We start from the raw sequence: 12134 nt of genomic DNA on the forward strand, positions 1-12134 counted from the left end.
GCAACAAGGAAGGAATGAAAGACCTAATAAGGCGACCTAAGCAGAACAAATGGATAGCAGGATTCTCAACTAGACTGGGGGATACTTGGCACCCATCCTCAAGAGAACAAAGGGCATCTGGGCCAATGTAGTACAGCACCCTGGCAGGTCTGGTGGACACAAAAAAAGGAAGTAAACTACAAAATACAACTGGGTTTCTCAGTACAATTCACTCTGTGGGTTGGTAACCAGTAGTATACCTAGGGAAAAAAAGTGTTATAATAGCCCCCCCTCCCACCCATGGGTAGAGTTAAGTGAATTAAACTGCTTTTGAGCATCGCATTCTAAGCTTCACGGACATATATGCATCCCTTAGGTCTGCAATGGGCAATCACTGAAGCTAAACAAAATGTGATCACAAGAACAATGTCTATGCCAAAGGACAAAAATGAACTGAAAATGGCCATCGCCTGCCACAATGTTTAGAAAACTTATGCCTGCCTTGTGAATTAGGCTAGGAAAGTGCACATTTTAGCTCCACAGTCACTAAGCTAGCTTTTAGACCAGGTAACAGCAGGGGGCCTGAAGTACTGACATTTTCATCTTGGACAGGCAAACATTCTGGACAAATCTAACTGGTCAAGATGATGCCTCCGCTTGGAGCAAAGGCTCCAGAGCAGAAAAGTACAGTTGTGTACACTTGCTATAAATGCAGATGTTAGTGTGTTCACTGTTGCAGTCATCACATTTGGCGTATCCCTGCCAGGGTAGCCCTCAGCCAGCCCAAATACCAGAGGCTTAGCATTTCTGCATAATTTGCTGTCGCTTCATGACTGACATCAAGTCGCCATTAGTATAAAGTAAGGCAGCAGACGCCATTACATCAGCTTTTCTTGCCCTGTCAGGAGCCCCCAAGTGGGAGCCAGGTTATGGTGGAAGAACCCCACCAGAAGAAAGTAAACACCAAAATGTTGCTTGTAAGGTGAGACAGAGAATGAAGGGGATAGAAGGAGGGAAGCCAGGACTGCAACAGTGAATACACCAACATCTACATTTATGGAAAGTGTACACAACTGTACTATGTTCTTTGCGTTTCACTGCTGCAGTCATCACATTTGGGTTGATTCCCAAAGCTGAGGAGAAGGGTAGAGGCAGGAGACTAAGGGCTGGCTAGGATGCCCTCCAAGACTGCAGTGGCAAAGCCTGCCCTAGATTTGGAGATGGATAGGTGGTAATGCTTGGTGAAAGTGTGAACAGATGTCCAGGTGGCAGCCTCCAGATGTCCCTGGTGGGGACGACTATGAAGAAAGCTGCAGAGATGGAGGCTGCTCTGGTGGAGTAAGTCCTGACCCCCTTTATGGGGAACTTTTCTGTGCTGCTTGCAACAGAAATGGATGCAGTGTGCTATCCATTTGGAAACTGTTTGGATATGGCCCTGCCCTCTGCCCCTGCAGTAAAGCTAGAAAGTAATTGATCAGGCTTTCTGAAGGATTTAGTCCTTGTTTAGACAAAATCTGAGCTGTCTATGCACATCTAGAGTGCAGGATCCTTTCCTCCTGGTTTTGTGGGTTAGGAAAAATGTGGGCAAATGAAGGGATTTGTTGAGAGCCACACTGGACACCACTTTGGGCATGAAGGATGGGTTAGTCCTGAGGGAAACCCTGTCAGCATGGAAGATGAAGGGCTCCACAGCCAGGAGTGCTTTGTAGCTCGGAGACTCTTCTGGCTGAAGTGATGGCCAGAAGAAAAGCAGTCTTCAGGAGAGAAATTTTAACGCTGCTGAAGATACTGGTTCAAAAAGGGGCAGGGTGAGCTTTTCCAACACAAAAGTAAGGTCCCAAGCTGGGGTAGGAGCTCTTCTGGGTGGCCTCAAGTTGCTTAACCCTCTTGGGAATTGTTTGATCAGAGGGTGTGAGAAAAGGGGTTACTCAAGTGTGTAAATGAGCAGAGAATGAATGAAGAGCATGAATTTTAATAGAGGGAAAAAAAAAAAAAAAAAGACCACTGTGTAGCAGGTCAGCTAGGTTATCCAGAATCCAAAATGAGAGATAGGGAGGGATGTGCCGTATCGGTTCTCTTAGCCTGAATCCAGGTGCAGAAACTTTTCTATTAGTCAGCATACGAATTTCTAGTGCTAGGGCATCTGGCCTCATGTAATCTAGAACCTGTTGAGGTTATAAGCCAAGCTTCCCAACCGAGTCAGCAATTGTGGATGCATGCATTCTTCTTCCTTCTGTCAGGAAGGTTGAGGTTGGAGGGAGATGCCAAGGTGGCAGTGGGTATCAGCGATGGAGAGGCCAGTATGGAGCAGTACGAATTGCCCTTAGTTTTTCCTCCCATATTTTGAGCAGTACCCTGGTGATGAGAGGTAGTGGAGGAAATTCATAGATCAATAGATTGACCCAGGGGAAGGATATAGCATCCACTTTCCAAGCCATCCAGTGATGCTCCCTGGTGCAGAACTTGCTGGGCTGATGGTTTGTGTGGGAGGCAAAAAGGTAGACTTTCAGGGTGTCCCATTTTTGAGTTAAAAGGGTGAAGGTTCTTTTGTCTAGCTGCCCCTCGTTTGGGTCCAGAAGATTTCTGCTTAAGTGGTCTGCCAGAGATTTGAGAACCTGGCAGGAATTGTGCTAACAGGTGGAGTTAACAGGTGGAGTTGCATGGCAGGAGCTGTGTGCCAAAGGGTTATGGCCAGTCTGCATAAGACGGTAGGAGCGAGTCCCTCCCCTGCTTGTTTTGATATACCACCTTACAGTGGTGTTGTCTGTTTTGATCAGGAGAGCCCCTGGGGACAGGAGTGTGAAAGCGATCATCTCTTTTTGGGTGATGTGCAGAGGGATATACTGTGGGCTCCATTGGCCCTGTTTCACCTGCCATCCAGGTGTGCACCCCAGGCATAGTCTGATGAGTCAGTAGTGAGGGTATAGGCAGCAGGGCGTGGTGAGAAAGGTGGTCTCTTGTGGGAGCATGCTGTTGCCCACCAAAGAAAATCTTTTCTGAGGGAAAGAATGAAGGAATGATAGGTACAAGTCTCCAAGGTTTTGAGAGCGTTGACACCAAAGGCTTTTTAGGTTCCACTGAAGTTTCCTCACATGCAGTCTGGCATGTGGCATGAGTAGTACGCAAGATGCCATGAATCCTAGAGCTTGCAGGATTCTACCTTGCAGATAACTGGGGTCAGGTGGCTAGTTGAGAGAAGGAGGATGTCAGGAAGATTTGCTTTTCTGGTGTAAGACATGCCATCTGGGATGCTGTGTCCAGGCTTGTTCCCAGGAGTATAATCCTTTGGGTGGGCACTAGTTTGGATTTCTTTTCGTAGACAGTGTACCCTAGGGAAGTTAGTACGGACTTTAAAGGCCAGGTGCTTGAGCAGCGTTTCCTGGCTGGCTATCTGAATTAGGCAGTCTAAGTATGGGTAAATCTGGATATTCCTTTGTCTGCAAAATGCAATGGCCGGAGCCAGACATTTTGTAAAACCTCTGGGAGCAACTGATAAGCCAAAGGGAAGCATAGAGAACTGAAAGTACTGAGATCCTGCCCTGAAACTGAAATATTTCCTGCACGATTCCCTGATACGAATGTGGAGGTAAACTTTTTTAGATCTAGGGTGGCTAGCCAAGCATCCTTTGAGAGCATGGATAGCAGCTGCTGGAGGGTGAGCATTTTGAATTTTGGGATCACCAGGAAGGTGTTTAGAATGGATATAGGATGGGGTGCCAGGTGCCCTCTTTTCTGGGTACCAGAAAGTCTGGAGTAAATCCGTGACCTATCTGTTCTGCAGGAACGTGCTTCTACTGGCCTCAGAGAGCAGGGAAAGGACTAAAGGACTTAAGCCTTGCCCACTGGTTTGGAGACAGATCAGAGAACCCTTTTGGGGTTGGAAGGGTGTGGAAAGAAATTTGTATCCCTGGAACACTGTTGAGAACCCAGCGGTCATTGGTAATGGTGGCCCAGGTGCTTGCTTAAAAGGAGAGTTTTCCTCCTAGGGGTAAGTGAAGGTGGGCAGAGGGAGGGGGTGGGGCAGGTGAGTCATTGTGAGTTCTTACCATAAGGGGATGGCTTACAACTCCCTAGTTTTGAAGTGGAGGTAGCCCACTGCTTAGATAGCTGCATTCCCTGTGGCTGCTATCTGTGTGGTCTGGTTCCCTGGATGTCTGGTTCCCTGGGGGTCTAGGTTGAATTGGCATAGTGGGAGAAGGAAAGGACCAGTGCTCTGTGGGATAATGCCTGCTGAACCTGGGTGGCTGGACAGTATAGTTTTGTACCTACCATAAATGCAGATGTTAGAGTGTATACACTGCTGCAGTCATTACACTTGGGTTATCCTGCAGTCAGGCAGTTCCCCAATCGGCCTGAGTTGAGTCATGGTCTGGCGTCTGTTGCAATCTCCTCCCTGACGTCAGTGCGGCAGGGGTATACAAGATGCAACAAACGCCATTTTCTTCAGTTTTTCTTGCCCCAGATATCAGGTGTCCCCAAATAGGTAGGCAATTCAAATTGCTAATAAAACATAACATAACAAAAGCAAACAACTTTCAGCTACCAGCAAATACTCCCCATAGGTAGTAAATGGTAGAAGACATAGGTACGTACCAGCAGGTAAGAGGGGAAGGAGGGAGGGTAACCTGGACTGCAGCAGTGTATACACGCTAACATCTACATTTATGGTAGGTACAAAACTGTACTTTGTTCGTGTTACACTGCTGCAGTCATTACACTTGGGTAGAATCCCAAAGCTGAGGTTGGGTGGCTGGTTCTATAAGGCATTAGGGGTGGCTATAAGGCCATGCAGTACTGCAGTGGCGAAGCCAGCTCTGGATTTAGAGTATAGAGGCAGATGGTAATGCCTGGTGAAGGTATGCACAGAACTCCAAGTTGCTGCTTCCAAATTATCCTTGGTAGGTACTCCTCTGAGGTAGGCAGTTGAAGTGGCTGTTGCCCTAGTGGAGTGAGATCTAATGCTGCTAGGTACAGGTTTCCCATGGTGTGTATAGCAGAAACATATACAATGACCTATCCATTTTGAAATGGTCCGTTTTGAAATGGCTTTTCCCTGTGCTCCTGCAGCATATGCTACCAATAATTTCTCAGATTTCCTAAAAGCTTTGGTTTTGTCCAAGTAGAAGTGCAACTGCCTGTGAATGTCCAAGGAATGCAGTAGTCTTCTCCCCTTTATTCTGTGGTTTTGAATAAAAAGTTGGCAAATGAATAGTTTGGTTTAGAGCCACACTGGATACCACCTTTGGCATAAAAGTAGGGTTAGTTCTTAAAGACACCCTGTCCTGGTGGAAAATGAGGAAAGGTTCCACTGCCATTAGTGCCTGCAATTCTGAAACTCTTCATGCTGATGTCATTGCCAGGAATAGAGCAGTTTTCCAAGAGGTATATTTTAATTCTGCTGTGTTAGCTGGCTCAAAAGGAGGTAAAGTCAATTTTTCCAAAACAAAGTTGAGGTCCCAAGTTGGAGTAGGTGCTCTACAGGCCGGTCTTATGTTTTTAGCCCCTCTGTGGTACTGTCTTAGCAAAGGATTAGAGAAAATTGGTGGATCCGTGTTGTAATGAGCAGAGATGGCAGAGGCGTGGATCTTGATGGATGAGGAGAGTCCTTTGTCCAGCATCTCAGTTAAATACTGTAGTATCTGAGGAATGTTTGGAACATGAGGGTCAAGGCTGTGTGCTTGGTTCCAGGCACAGAATCTCTTCCATTTATCCAAATAGGCTTTCCTGGTACTAGGCCTTCTGGCCTCTAGAATGACATCCATAACAGCTTTGGGCAGCGGCATTGCCTGCTTGACTAAGGAAACTTCCATGCAGCTAGGTTTAAGGTCTTTAGCTGGCTGTGTAGTATCCGATTGTTGTGCTGAGTCAGCAGATGTGGGATTTGAGGCAAAATCCAGGGTGGTCCTTGTGCTAAGTTAAGATTAGGTACCAGTGCTGGTGTGGCCAGTCTGGTGCAATCAGGATCATCTTTGGCTCTTCTTGCCTGGCTTTGAGTACCTTTGGCAGGAGAGGTAGTGGTGGGAAAGCGTATACTTGTAGGTTTTTCCAGCTGAATGAGAGGGCATCCACTTTCCATGCTTGTGGATGGTAACTCCTTGTGCAGAATTTCTGTAGCTGGCAGTCCATTGGGGATGCAAACAAATCTATGTCCGGGCTCCACGATTTCTGTGTTATCATTCTGAATATCTGTGGATTCAATTCCCATTCGTGGGGATCCACGATGTTTCTGCTTATGTCGTCTGCCAGTGTGTTTTTCTCTCCTGGCAGGAATTGTGCTTGCAGATGAACTTGATAGTTTTGAGCTGTGTTTCACAAGGTCATGGCTTGCCTGCAGAGGGGGTAGGAGTGAGTGCCCCCTTGCTTATGTACCACATAACTGTAGTGTTGTCTGTCTTTTGTAGTAGTTGTCCTGGATGCAGCAGGTCCTTGAAAGCTATAAGTGCATTTTGTACAGCTAGCATCTCTCTGATTGATGTGAAGATGTCTTTGTTCTGCGGGCCACTTGCCCGGAATACAGTTGCCTGCCATGTGTGCTCCCCAGGCGTAATCTGATGCATCTGTTGTCAGTGTTTGCCTGGCTTGTGTTGAGTAAAAGGCTGTCTGTTTTTGAGGTGACAAGCTTGAGCCCACCATTGAAACTCCTGTTGAAGGCAAGGAATTAGTGGTATAACTGTTTCCAAACTTTGACAGTGTTGAGACCATACATTCTTTAGGTACTATTGTAGTTTCCTCATATGCAGTCTGGCATACGGAATTAGTAGTATGCAAGATGCCATGTAACCAAAGGCCTGTAGAATTTTTCTTGCAGGAGGTGGAGTCTGTTGCCATCAATTGAAAGTATTGTCAGTTGTCCTTGCTTGTCTGGCGTGAGATAAGCCATCTGGGCCGTTGTGTTCAAGCTGGCACCCAGGAATATCATCTCTTGTGAGGGCACTAGTTTTGATTTCTTTTCGTTTACTGTGTACCCCAGACAACTTAACTTTTTTACAAACGCCAGATACTTTAGAAGAATGTCCTTGCTCTCTGCTTGAATCAGGCAGTCATTCAGGTATGGATAAATTTGAATTCCTTTCTGTCTGCAAAATGCAATTACTGGTGCCAGGCACTTTGTGAAGACCCTGGGTGCAGTAGATAAGCCAAACGGCAGTGCAGAGAATTGATAATGCATTGCACCAGCTATGAATAGTCTGCAGTTTTGTCCGATAGGGACATGCAGGTATGCCTCCTTTAGGTCTAATGTCACAAGCCAAGCTTTCTTGCCCAGCATGGGAAGAAACTGCTGTAGTGTCAACATTTTGAATTTCGGAACATCCAGGTAAGTGTTTAGAGAAGAAAGATCCAGAATGGGCCTCCAGGCTTTCTCCTTCCTGGGAACTACAAAGAGTCTTGAGTAAAATCCTTGTCCTTGTTCCTGTGGTGGTAGCTTTTGAATAGCTCTCATATCCATGAGTGCTGTAATTTGTTTTTGAGCCTCTGCCCATTGATTTGGTGGCAGACTTGGCATTCCTTTTAACCTTGGCAGAGTGCGAAAGTGGAACCTGTAACCTTGAGAACCCATTTGTCTTTGCTGATCATATGCCAATTGTGATAAAAAAAAAGTGCCAGTTTTCCTCCCAAGGGGGCTGCCAAGAGATGTTTGGCAGCTGTAGCGGGAAGTCATTGGGGCTGCTTTGTATATGGTTGGGACTTGTCTTCCCCTTCTTCTTGGCCTGATGCAACCCATTGTCGAGGTGGACATCTGTATCTGCCCCTTTGAGGTCTGTCTGTGACTGGAAAGGACAGATTCTTAGTTGGCCAATTTCTGCTAAATCTAGGAGGCTGAACCTGTAAGAAAATCTTTCACAGTTTGCATAGATTTTGCTTTATTCTCCATTTTCGTCAATACCTCTTCTGCCTTGACTCCAAATAACATCCTGCTGCAAAGGTGCATCCAATAAGTTTGCTTTAACATGGTCTGGTAACGTATGTTCTTTTAACCCAGCAAGTCTTCTAATGACAGAGACCAACGGCTGATCTACAGGAGGCCTCTAAAGAGTCAAAACCACACTGCAAAGTATGTTTTCCCACCTGTTCAGCTGCATGCAATAAATCCTGCATTTCTCTAAAAGTAGGAGGATCTGAATCAGGAAGCATTTTTTGTTTCAACCGAGACAGTAGAAACTGCTGATATTTTAGCATGTGAAACTGGCAATTTAAGGCTCTCATTGCTAAAGTTGAAGACGTATACACTTTCTTTCCCCATCTGTCTAATGCTCTGGAATCTGTCAGAACTGGATTCTTGGCCGATGAGGCCTTAACCCCTTTGGTTCCCTGGAAAATAGTTTCAGAGTTAGCAACAGGGCTTTTGTACAGAAATTTGAGAGAGTCAGGGACTCTGTAGTATCCGTTAGGTTTAACTGGGGCTGGAGGTAAGGAATCGGGATTTAGGCTGGATTCAGTATACACATCATCCACAATATCAAACACTGGCGGAATAGCAAGGGGTCTGTGTTGAGGTAATAAAAGGAAGTCTGAGCCTTTTCTTGGATTCTGAGCAATCCTGGCCTTCCCAATGGAAATGCTCCCTCATAGTATGCAAGGTTTCCCCAAAGGAGCAATCCTCAGGCGGAGAGGCTGATGGAATTGACTCCTCAGCATCAGAATCCTCATAAGGGGGTAAGGAATATCCTAGGTCTGAGGATGAATCTGAAGAGATGGGACACCTGGTCGGATGAATCAGTCTGCATCCTGTCTAGGCCTTTTATCAGGAGGGGGATGGGACCCCCTGATTAGAGTGATTAGGTCTTTGGCCATCTTGAGCATTTGTTTCTTAGGCATGGAGGCCTGTGCTGGAGAATGCTGTATTTGTTTCTTTGATTTTAAAGCTGGCTTAGACTTAGCAGAGGGTTTAATGCTTAACTGAGTAGGTCTGAAAACACCCTCTGAAGCTGCAGGTACGTTCAGCTACTCCGGATCCCTCTGAAGGGTTAGTTTCGGTAGGCTGAATAACTTGTGCGCCCGAAGGCCCAGCCATCTCCATGTGGGAGTCCGAGGCAGCCTGCGGTTCTACAGAAGCGGTAGTGAGGGGCTGCGAAGGCACCTCGCTGAAAACCGGTGACTGGCCTAGAAGAGGCTTAGTCAGTTTTTGGCCTCTGAGGCCTATCCTTGTCTTTGTGCTTTTTATGTATTCCGGTAGTCTGTAGTTCCGACGGCATGGTATAATTGAATTTTCTACCAAAATAATGTCAGGCAAAATCAAACAAACGTTTAATAGTGCGTTTGTTAAACCTAGCACAAAACCGACCAGTGACGTCATGGTCTGGGCCTAGGCATGGGATACAATAAAAATGGAAATCCTTATGAGGTATTTTCTTCCCACAAGAAATAGAGTTATTAACTTTTACTAACATTGGTCTGAGGCAAGAAAAAGTTTCCCCAATGGGGTACTTAGCTTTGTAGAAGACTTCGGTTCTGGATTCGGAATGAAAATCTCAGGAGACAGTCGACCGGCACTTGCGAACTGCTTTTGCTTCATGCAGCGCGCGGCAAGAAAGACTGAAGAAAATGGCGTTGGCTGCATCTTGTATACCCCTGCCGCACTGACGTCAGGGAGGAGACAACAACAGACGCCGGACCAAGACTTTGGAACTCAGGCCGACTGGGGAACCGCCTGACGGCAGGATAACCCAAGTTAATGACTGCAGCAGTGTAACACGATTAACATCTATAAGAAATACTTGAGTCTGCATAGATTTTGCCTTTTCTTCCATCTTTAAAGACCTCTCTTGCCTTGGTGCCAAATAAGTTGTCTTTTGCAAGTGGGGGCATCCAACAATTTAGATTAAACATGGTCTGGGCAAGGCCCATTCCTTAAGCCATGCATGCCTTCTGACAGACTGACTGCTGCCCTGCAAAAAGCTTCTAGGGCATCAAAAAGTACAGTTTTGTACATACCATAAATGTAGATGTTCGAAGATCCACATTGCTGCAGTCCTAACACTTGGGTAGTCCGCTGTCCTCGGTCGGCCCGAATAACAAAGTATAAGGCTGACGTCGGTCAAGGCGCATTTGACTGACATCAGGACGTCAGGGTACAAATGCGCATGACCGACGTCATATCCTCAGTCTTTTCTTGCCCCAGATGTCAGAAGACCCTAAAAAGAAAGGTCAAAACCAAAAGACAGCAAACAACCAACCAACCACCCTTGTACTAAAAATATGTACAATATATACAATATACACCATATTGACAACCCAACCCACACAACCGCCTCTAACTACAGAGGGGAAGGAGGGAGGGTAAATTGGACTGCAGCAATGTGGATCTTCGAACATCTACATTTATGGTAGGTACAAAACTGTACTATGTTCTTCATCTCACATTGCTGCAGTCCTAACACTTGGGTAGAATCCCAAAGCAAAGGTAAGGGAGGATGGCAAAACTATAAGGAAGCAGGAGCTGCCAAAATACCCTGCAAAATAGCAGTGGCAAACCCAGCCCTAGATTTAGAATAAAGTGGAAGGTGATAATGTCTAGAGAAAGTATGCACTGAACTCCAAGTAGCTGCCTCCAAAATATCCTTAGTTGCCACCCCCCTCAAAAAAACTGTCGAAGTGGCAGTAGCCCTAGTGGAATGAGGCCTAATCCCAGCTGGAATCTCCTTGCCATGATGGGAATAACAGAAAGCAATGCAAAACCCAATCCACTTAGAAATGGTTTGTTTTGACACAGGCTTGCCCTGAGAACTCAAAGCAAAAGAAACAAATAACTGCTGAGACTGCCTGAACCCTTTAGTTCTGTCCAAATAATATCGCAACTGCCTGTGTACATCTAAAGTGTGCAAAATCTTTTCCCCTTTATTTTGGGGATTTGCATAAAAAGTAGGCAAATGAATAGTTTGGTTTAAAGCCACACTAGAAACCACCTTAGGCATAAAGGAAGGATTAGTACGTAAAGATACCCTATCCTTATGGAAAATTAAGAAAGGCTCAACTGCCATAAGGGCCTGTAATTCAGAAACCCTTCTCGCAGAGGTAATGGCCAACAAAAAAGCAGTCTTCCATGATAAATATTTCAACTCGGCCGTAGCTGCAGGCTCAAAAGGTTGTAGAGTGAGTTTCTCCAACACAAAATTGAGATCCCAAGCAGGAGTAGGAGCACTCATGGGGGTCTTATATTCTTTGCCCCTCTAAGAAATTGCTTGAACAAAGGATGAGAAAACAATGGTGGGTCACAATCATAGTGAGCCGAAATTGCTGCAGCATGAACCTTAATAGAAGAGAAGGACAAACCTTTGTCCAGTAATTCAGTAAGATATTGAAGAGCCACACTTAAATTAGGCTCAGAAACATCAAAATCCTTTGGTGCACTCCAAAATAAAAATCTCTTCCATTTATCTGCGTACACTTTCCTTGTACTAGGCCTTCTAGCTTCCAAAATAACATTCAAACTTGCTGTGGAAGCAGAGACCCACTATGGTTCAAAACAGAATATGCCAGGCTGTTAGGTGAAGAGAGTGAAGCTTGACATTGAGCAAATGACTGTCCTCCTGAGACAACAGGTGTGGAATCGAAGGCAAAGGCCATGGAGGCTCCCGTACCAGGCTTCTCAGTAATGGGTACCAATGCTGTCGAGGCCAATCTGGAGCTATCAAAATCATCCTTGGCTTGTCCTGTCTGGCCTTTAGTAGTACCTTTGGGAGGAGAGGCAGAGGTGGATGGCATACACATGAAGATTGCTCCAATTGAAAGAAAGAGCATCCACTTTCCAAGCTGTGGGATGAAACCTTTTCATGCAAAACTTTGGCAGCTGGTGGTTTAGTGGAGAAGCGAACAGATCTATGTCTGGAGTTCCCCATGACACTGTCAATTTCTGAAATACATGAGGATCCAATTTCCACTCGTGGGGATCCATGATTCGTCTGCTCAACGCATCTGCTAAGGAGTTCTGTGCTCCTGGCAGAAACCTTGCCTGAAGATTTAGCTGTAAACTGAGAGCAGTCTCCCACAAAATCATTGCTTGCCTGCATAGAGGATAAGAATGTGTTCCCCCTTGCTTGTTGATGTACCACATGACAGTTGTGTTGTCTGTTAGAATCAACACCTGCCCTGGAAGAAGTAAATCCTTGAAAGCTATTAATGCAAACTGGACTGCTAACATCTCCTTCAAGTTGATA

General features: G+C 45.7%; 1 protein-coding gene across 2 annotated transcripts in view; it reads right to left on the minus strand.

Moving 5' to 3' along the window:
• The window catches only part of MYEF2 (myelin expression factor 2), a 534185-nt gene that overhangs the window by 121977 nt on the left and 400074 nt on the right, over nt 1-12134 (minus strand). The window lies entirely within an intron of this gene.

This window comes from Protopterus annectens, chromosome 7.part0 (genome assembly GCF_019279795.1).
Source record: "Protopterus annectens isolate FY-2018-M chromosome 7.part0, PAN1.0, whole genome shotgun sequence".
Taxonomy (NCBI): domain Eukaryota; kingdom Metazoa; phylum Chordata; order Ceratodontiformes; family Protopteridae; genus Protopterus; species Protopterus annectens.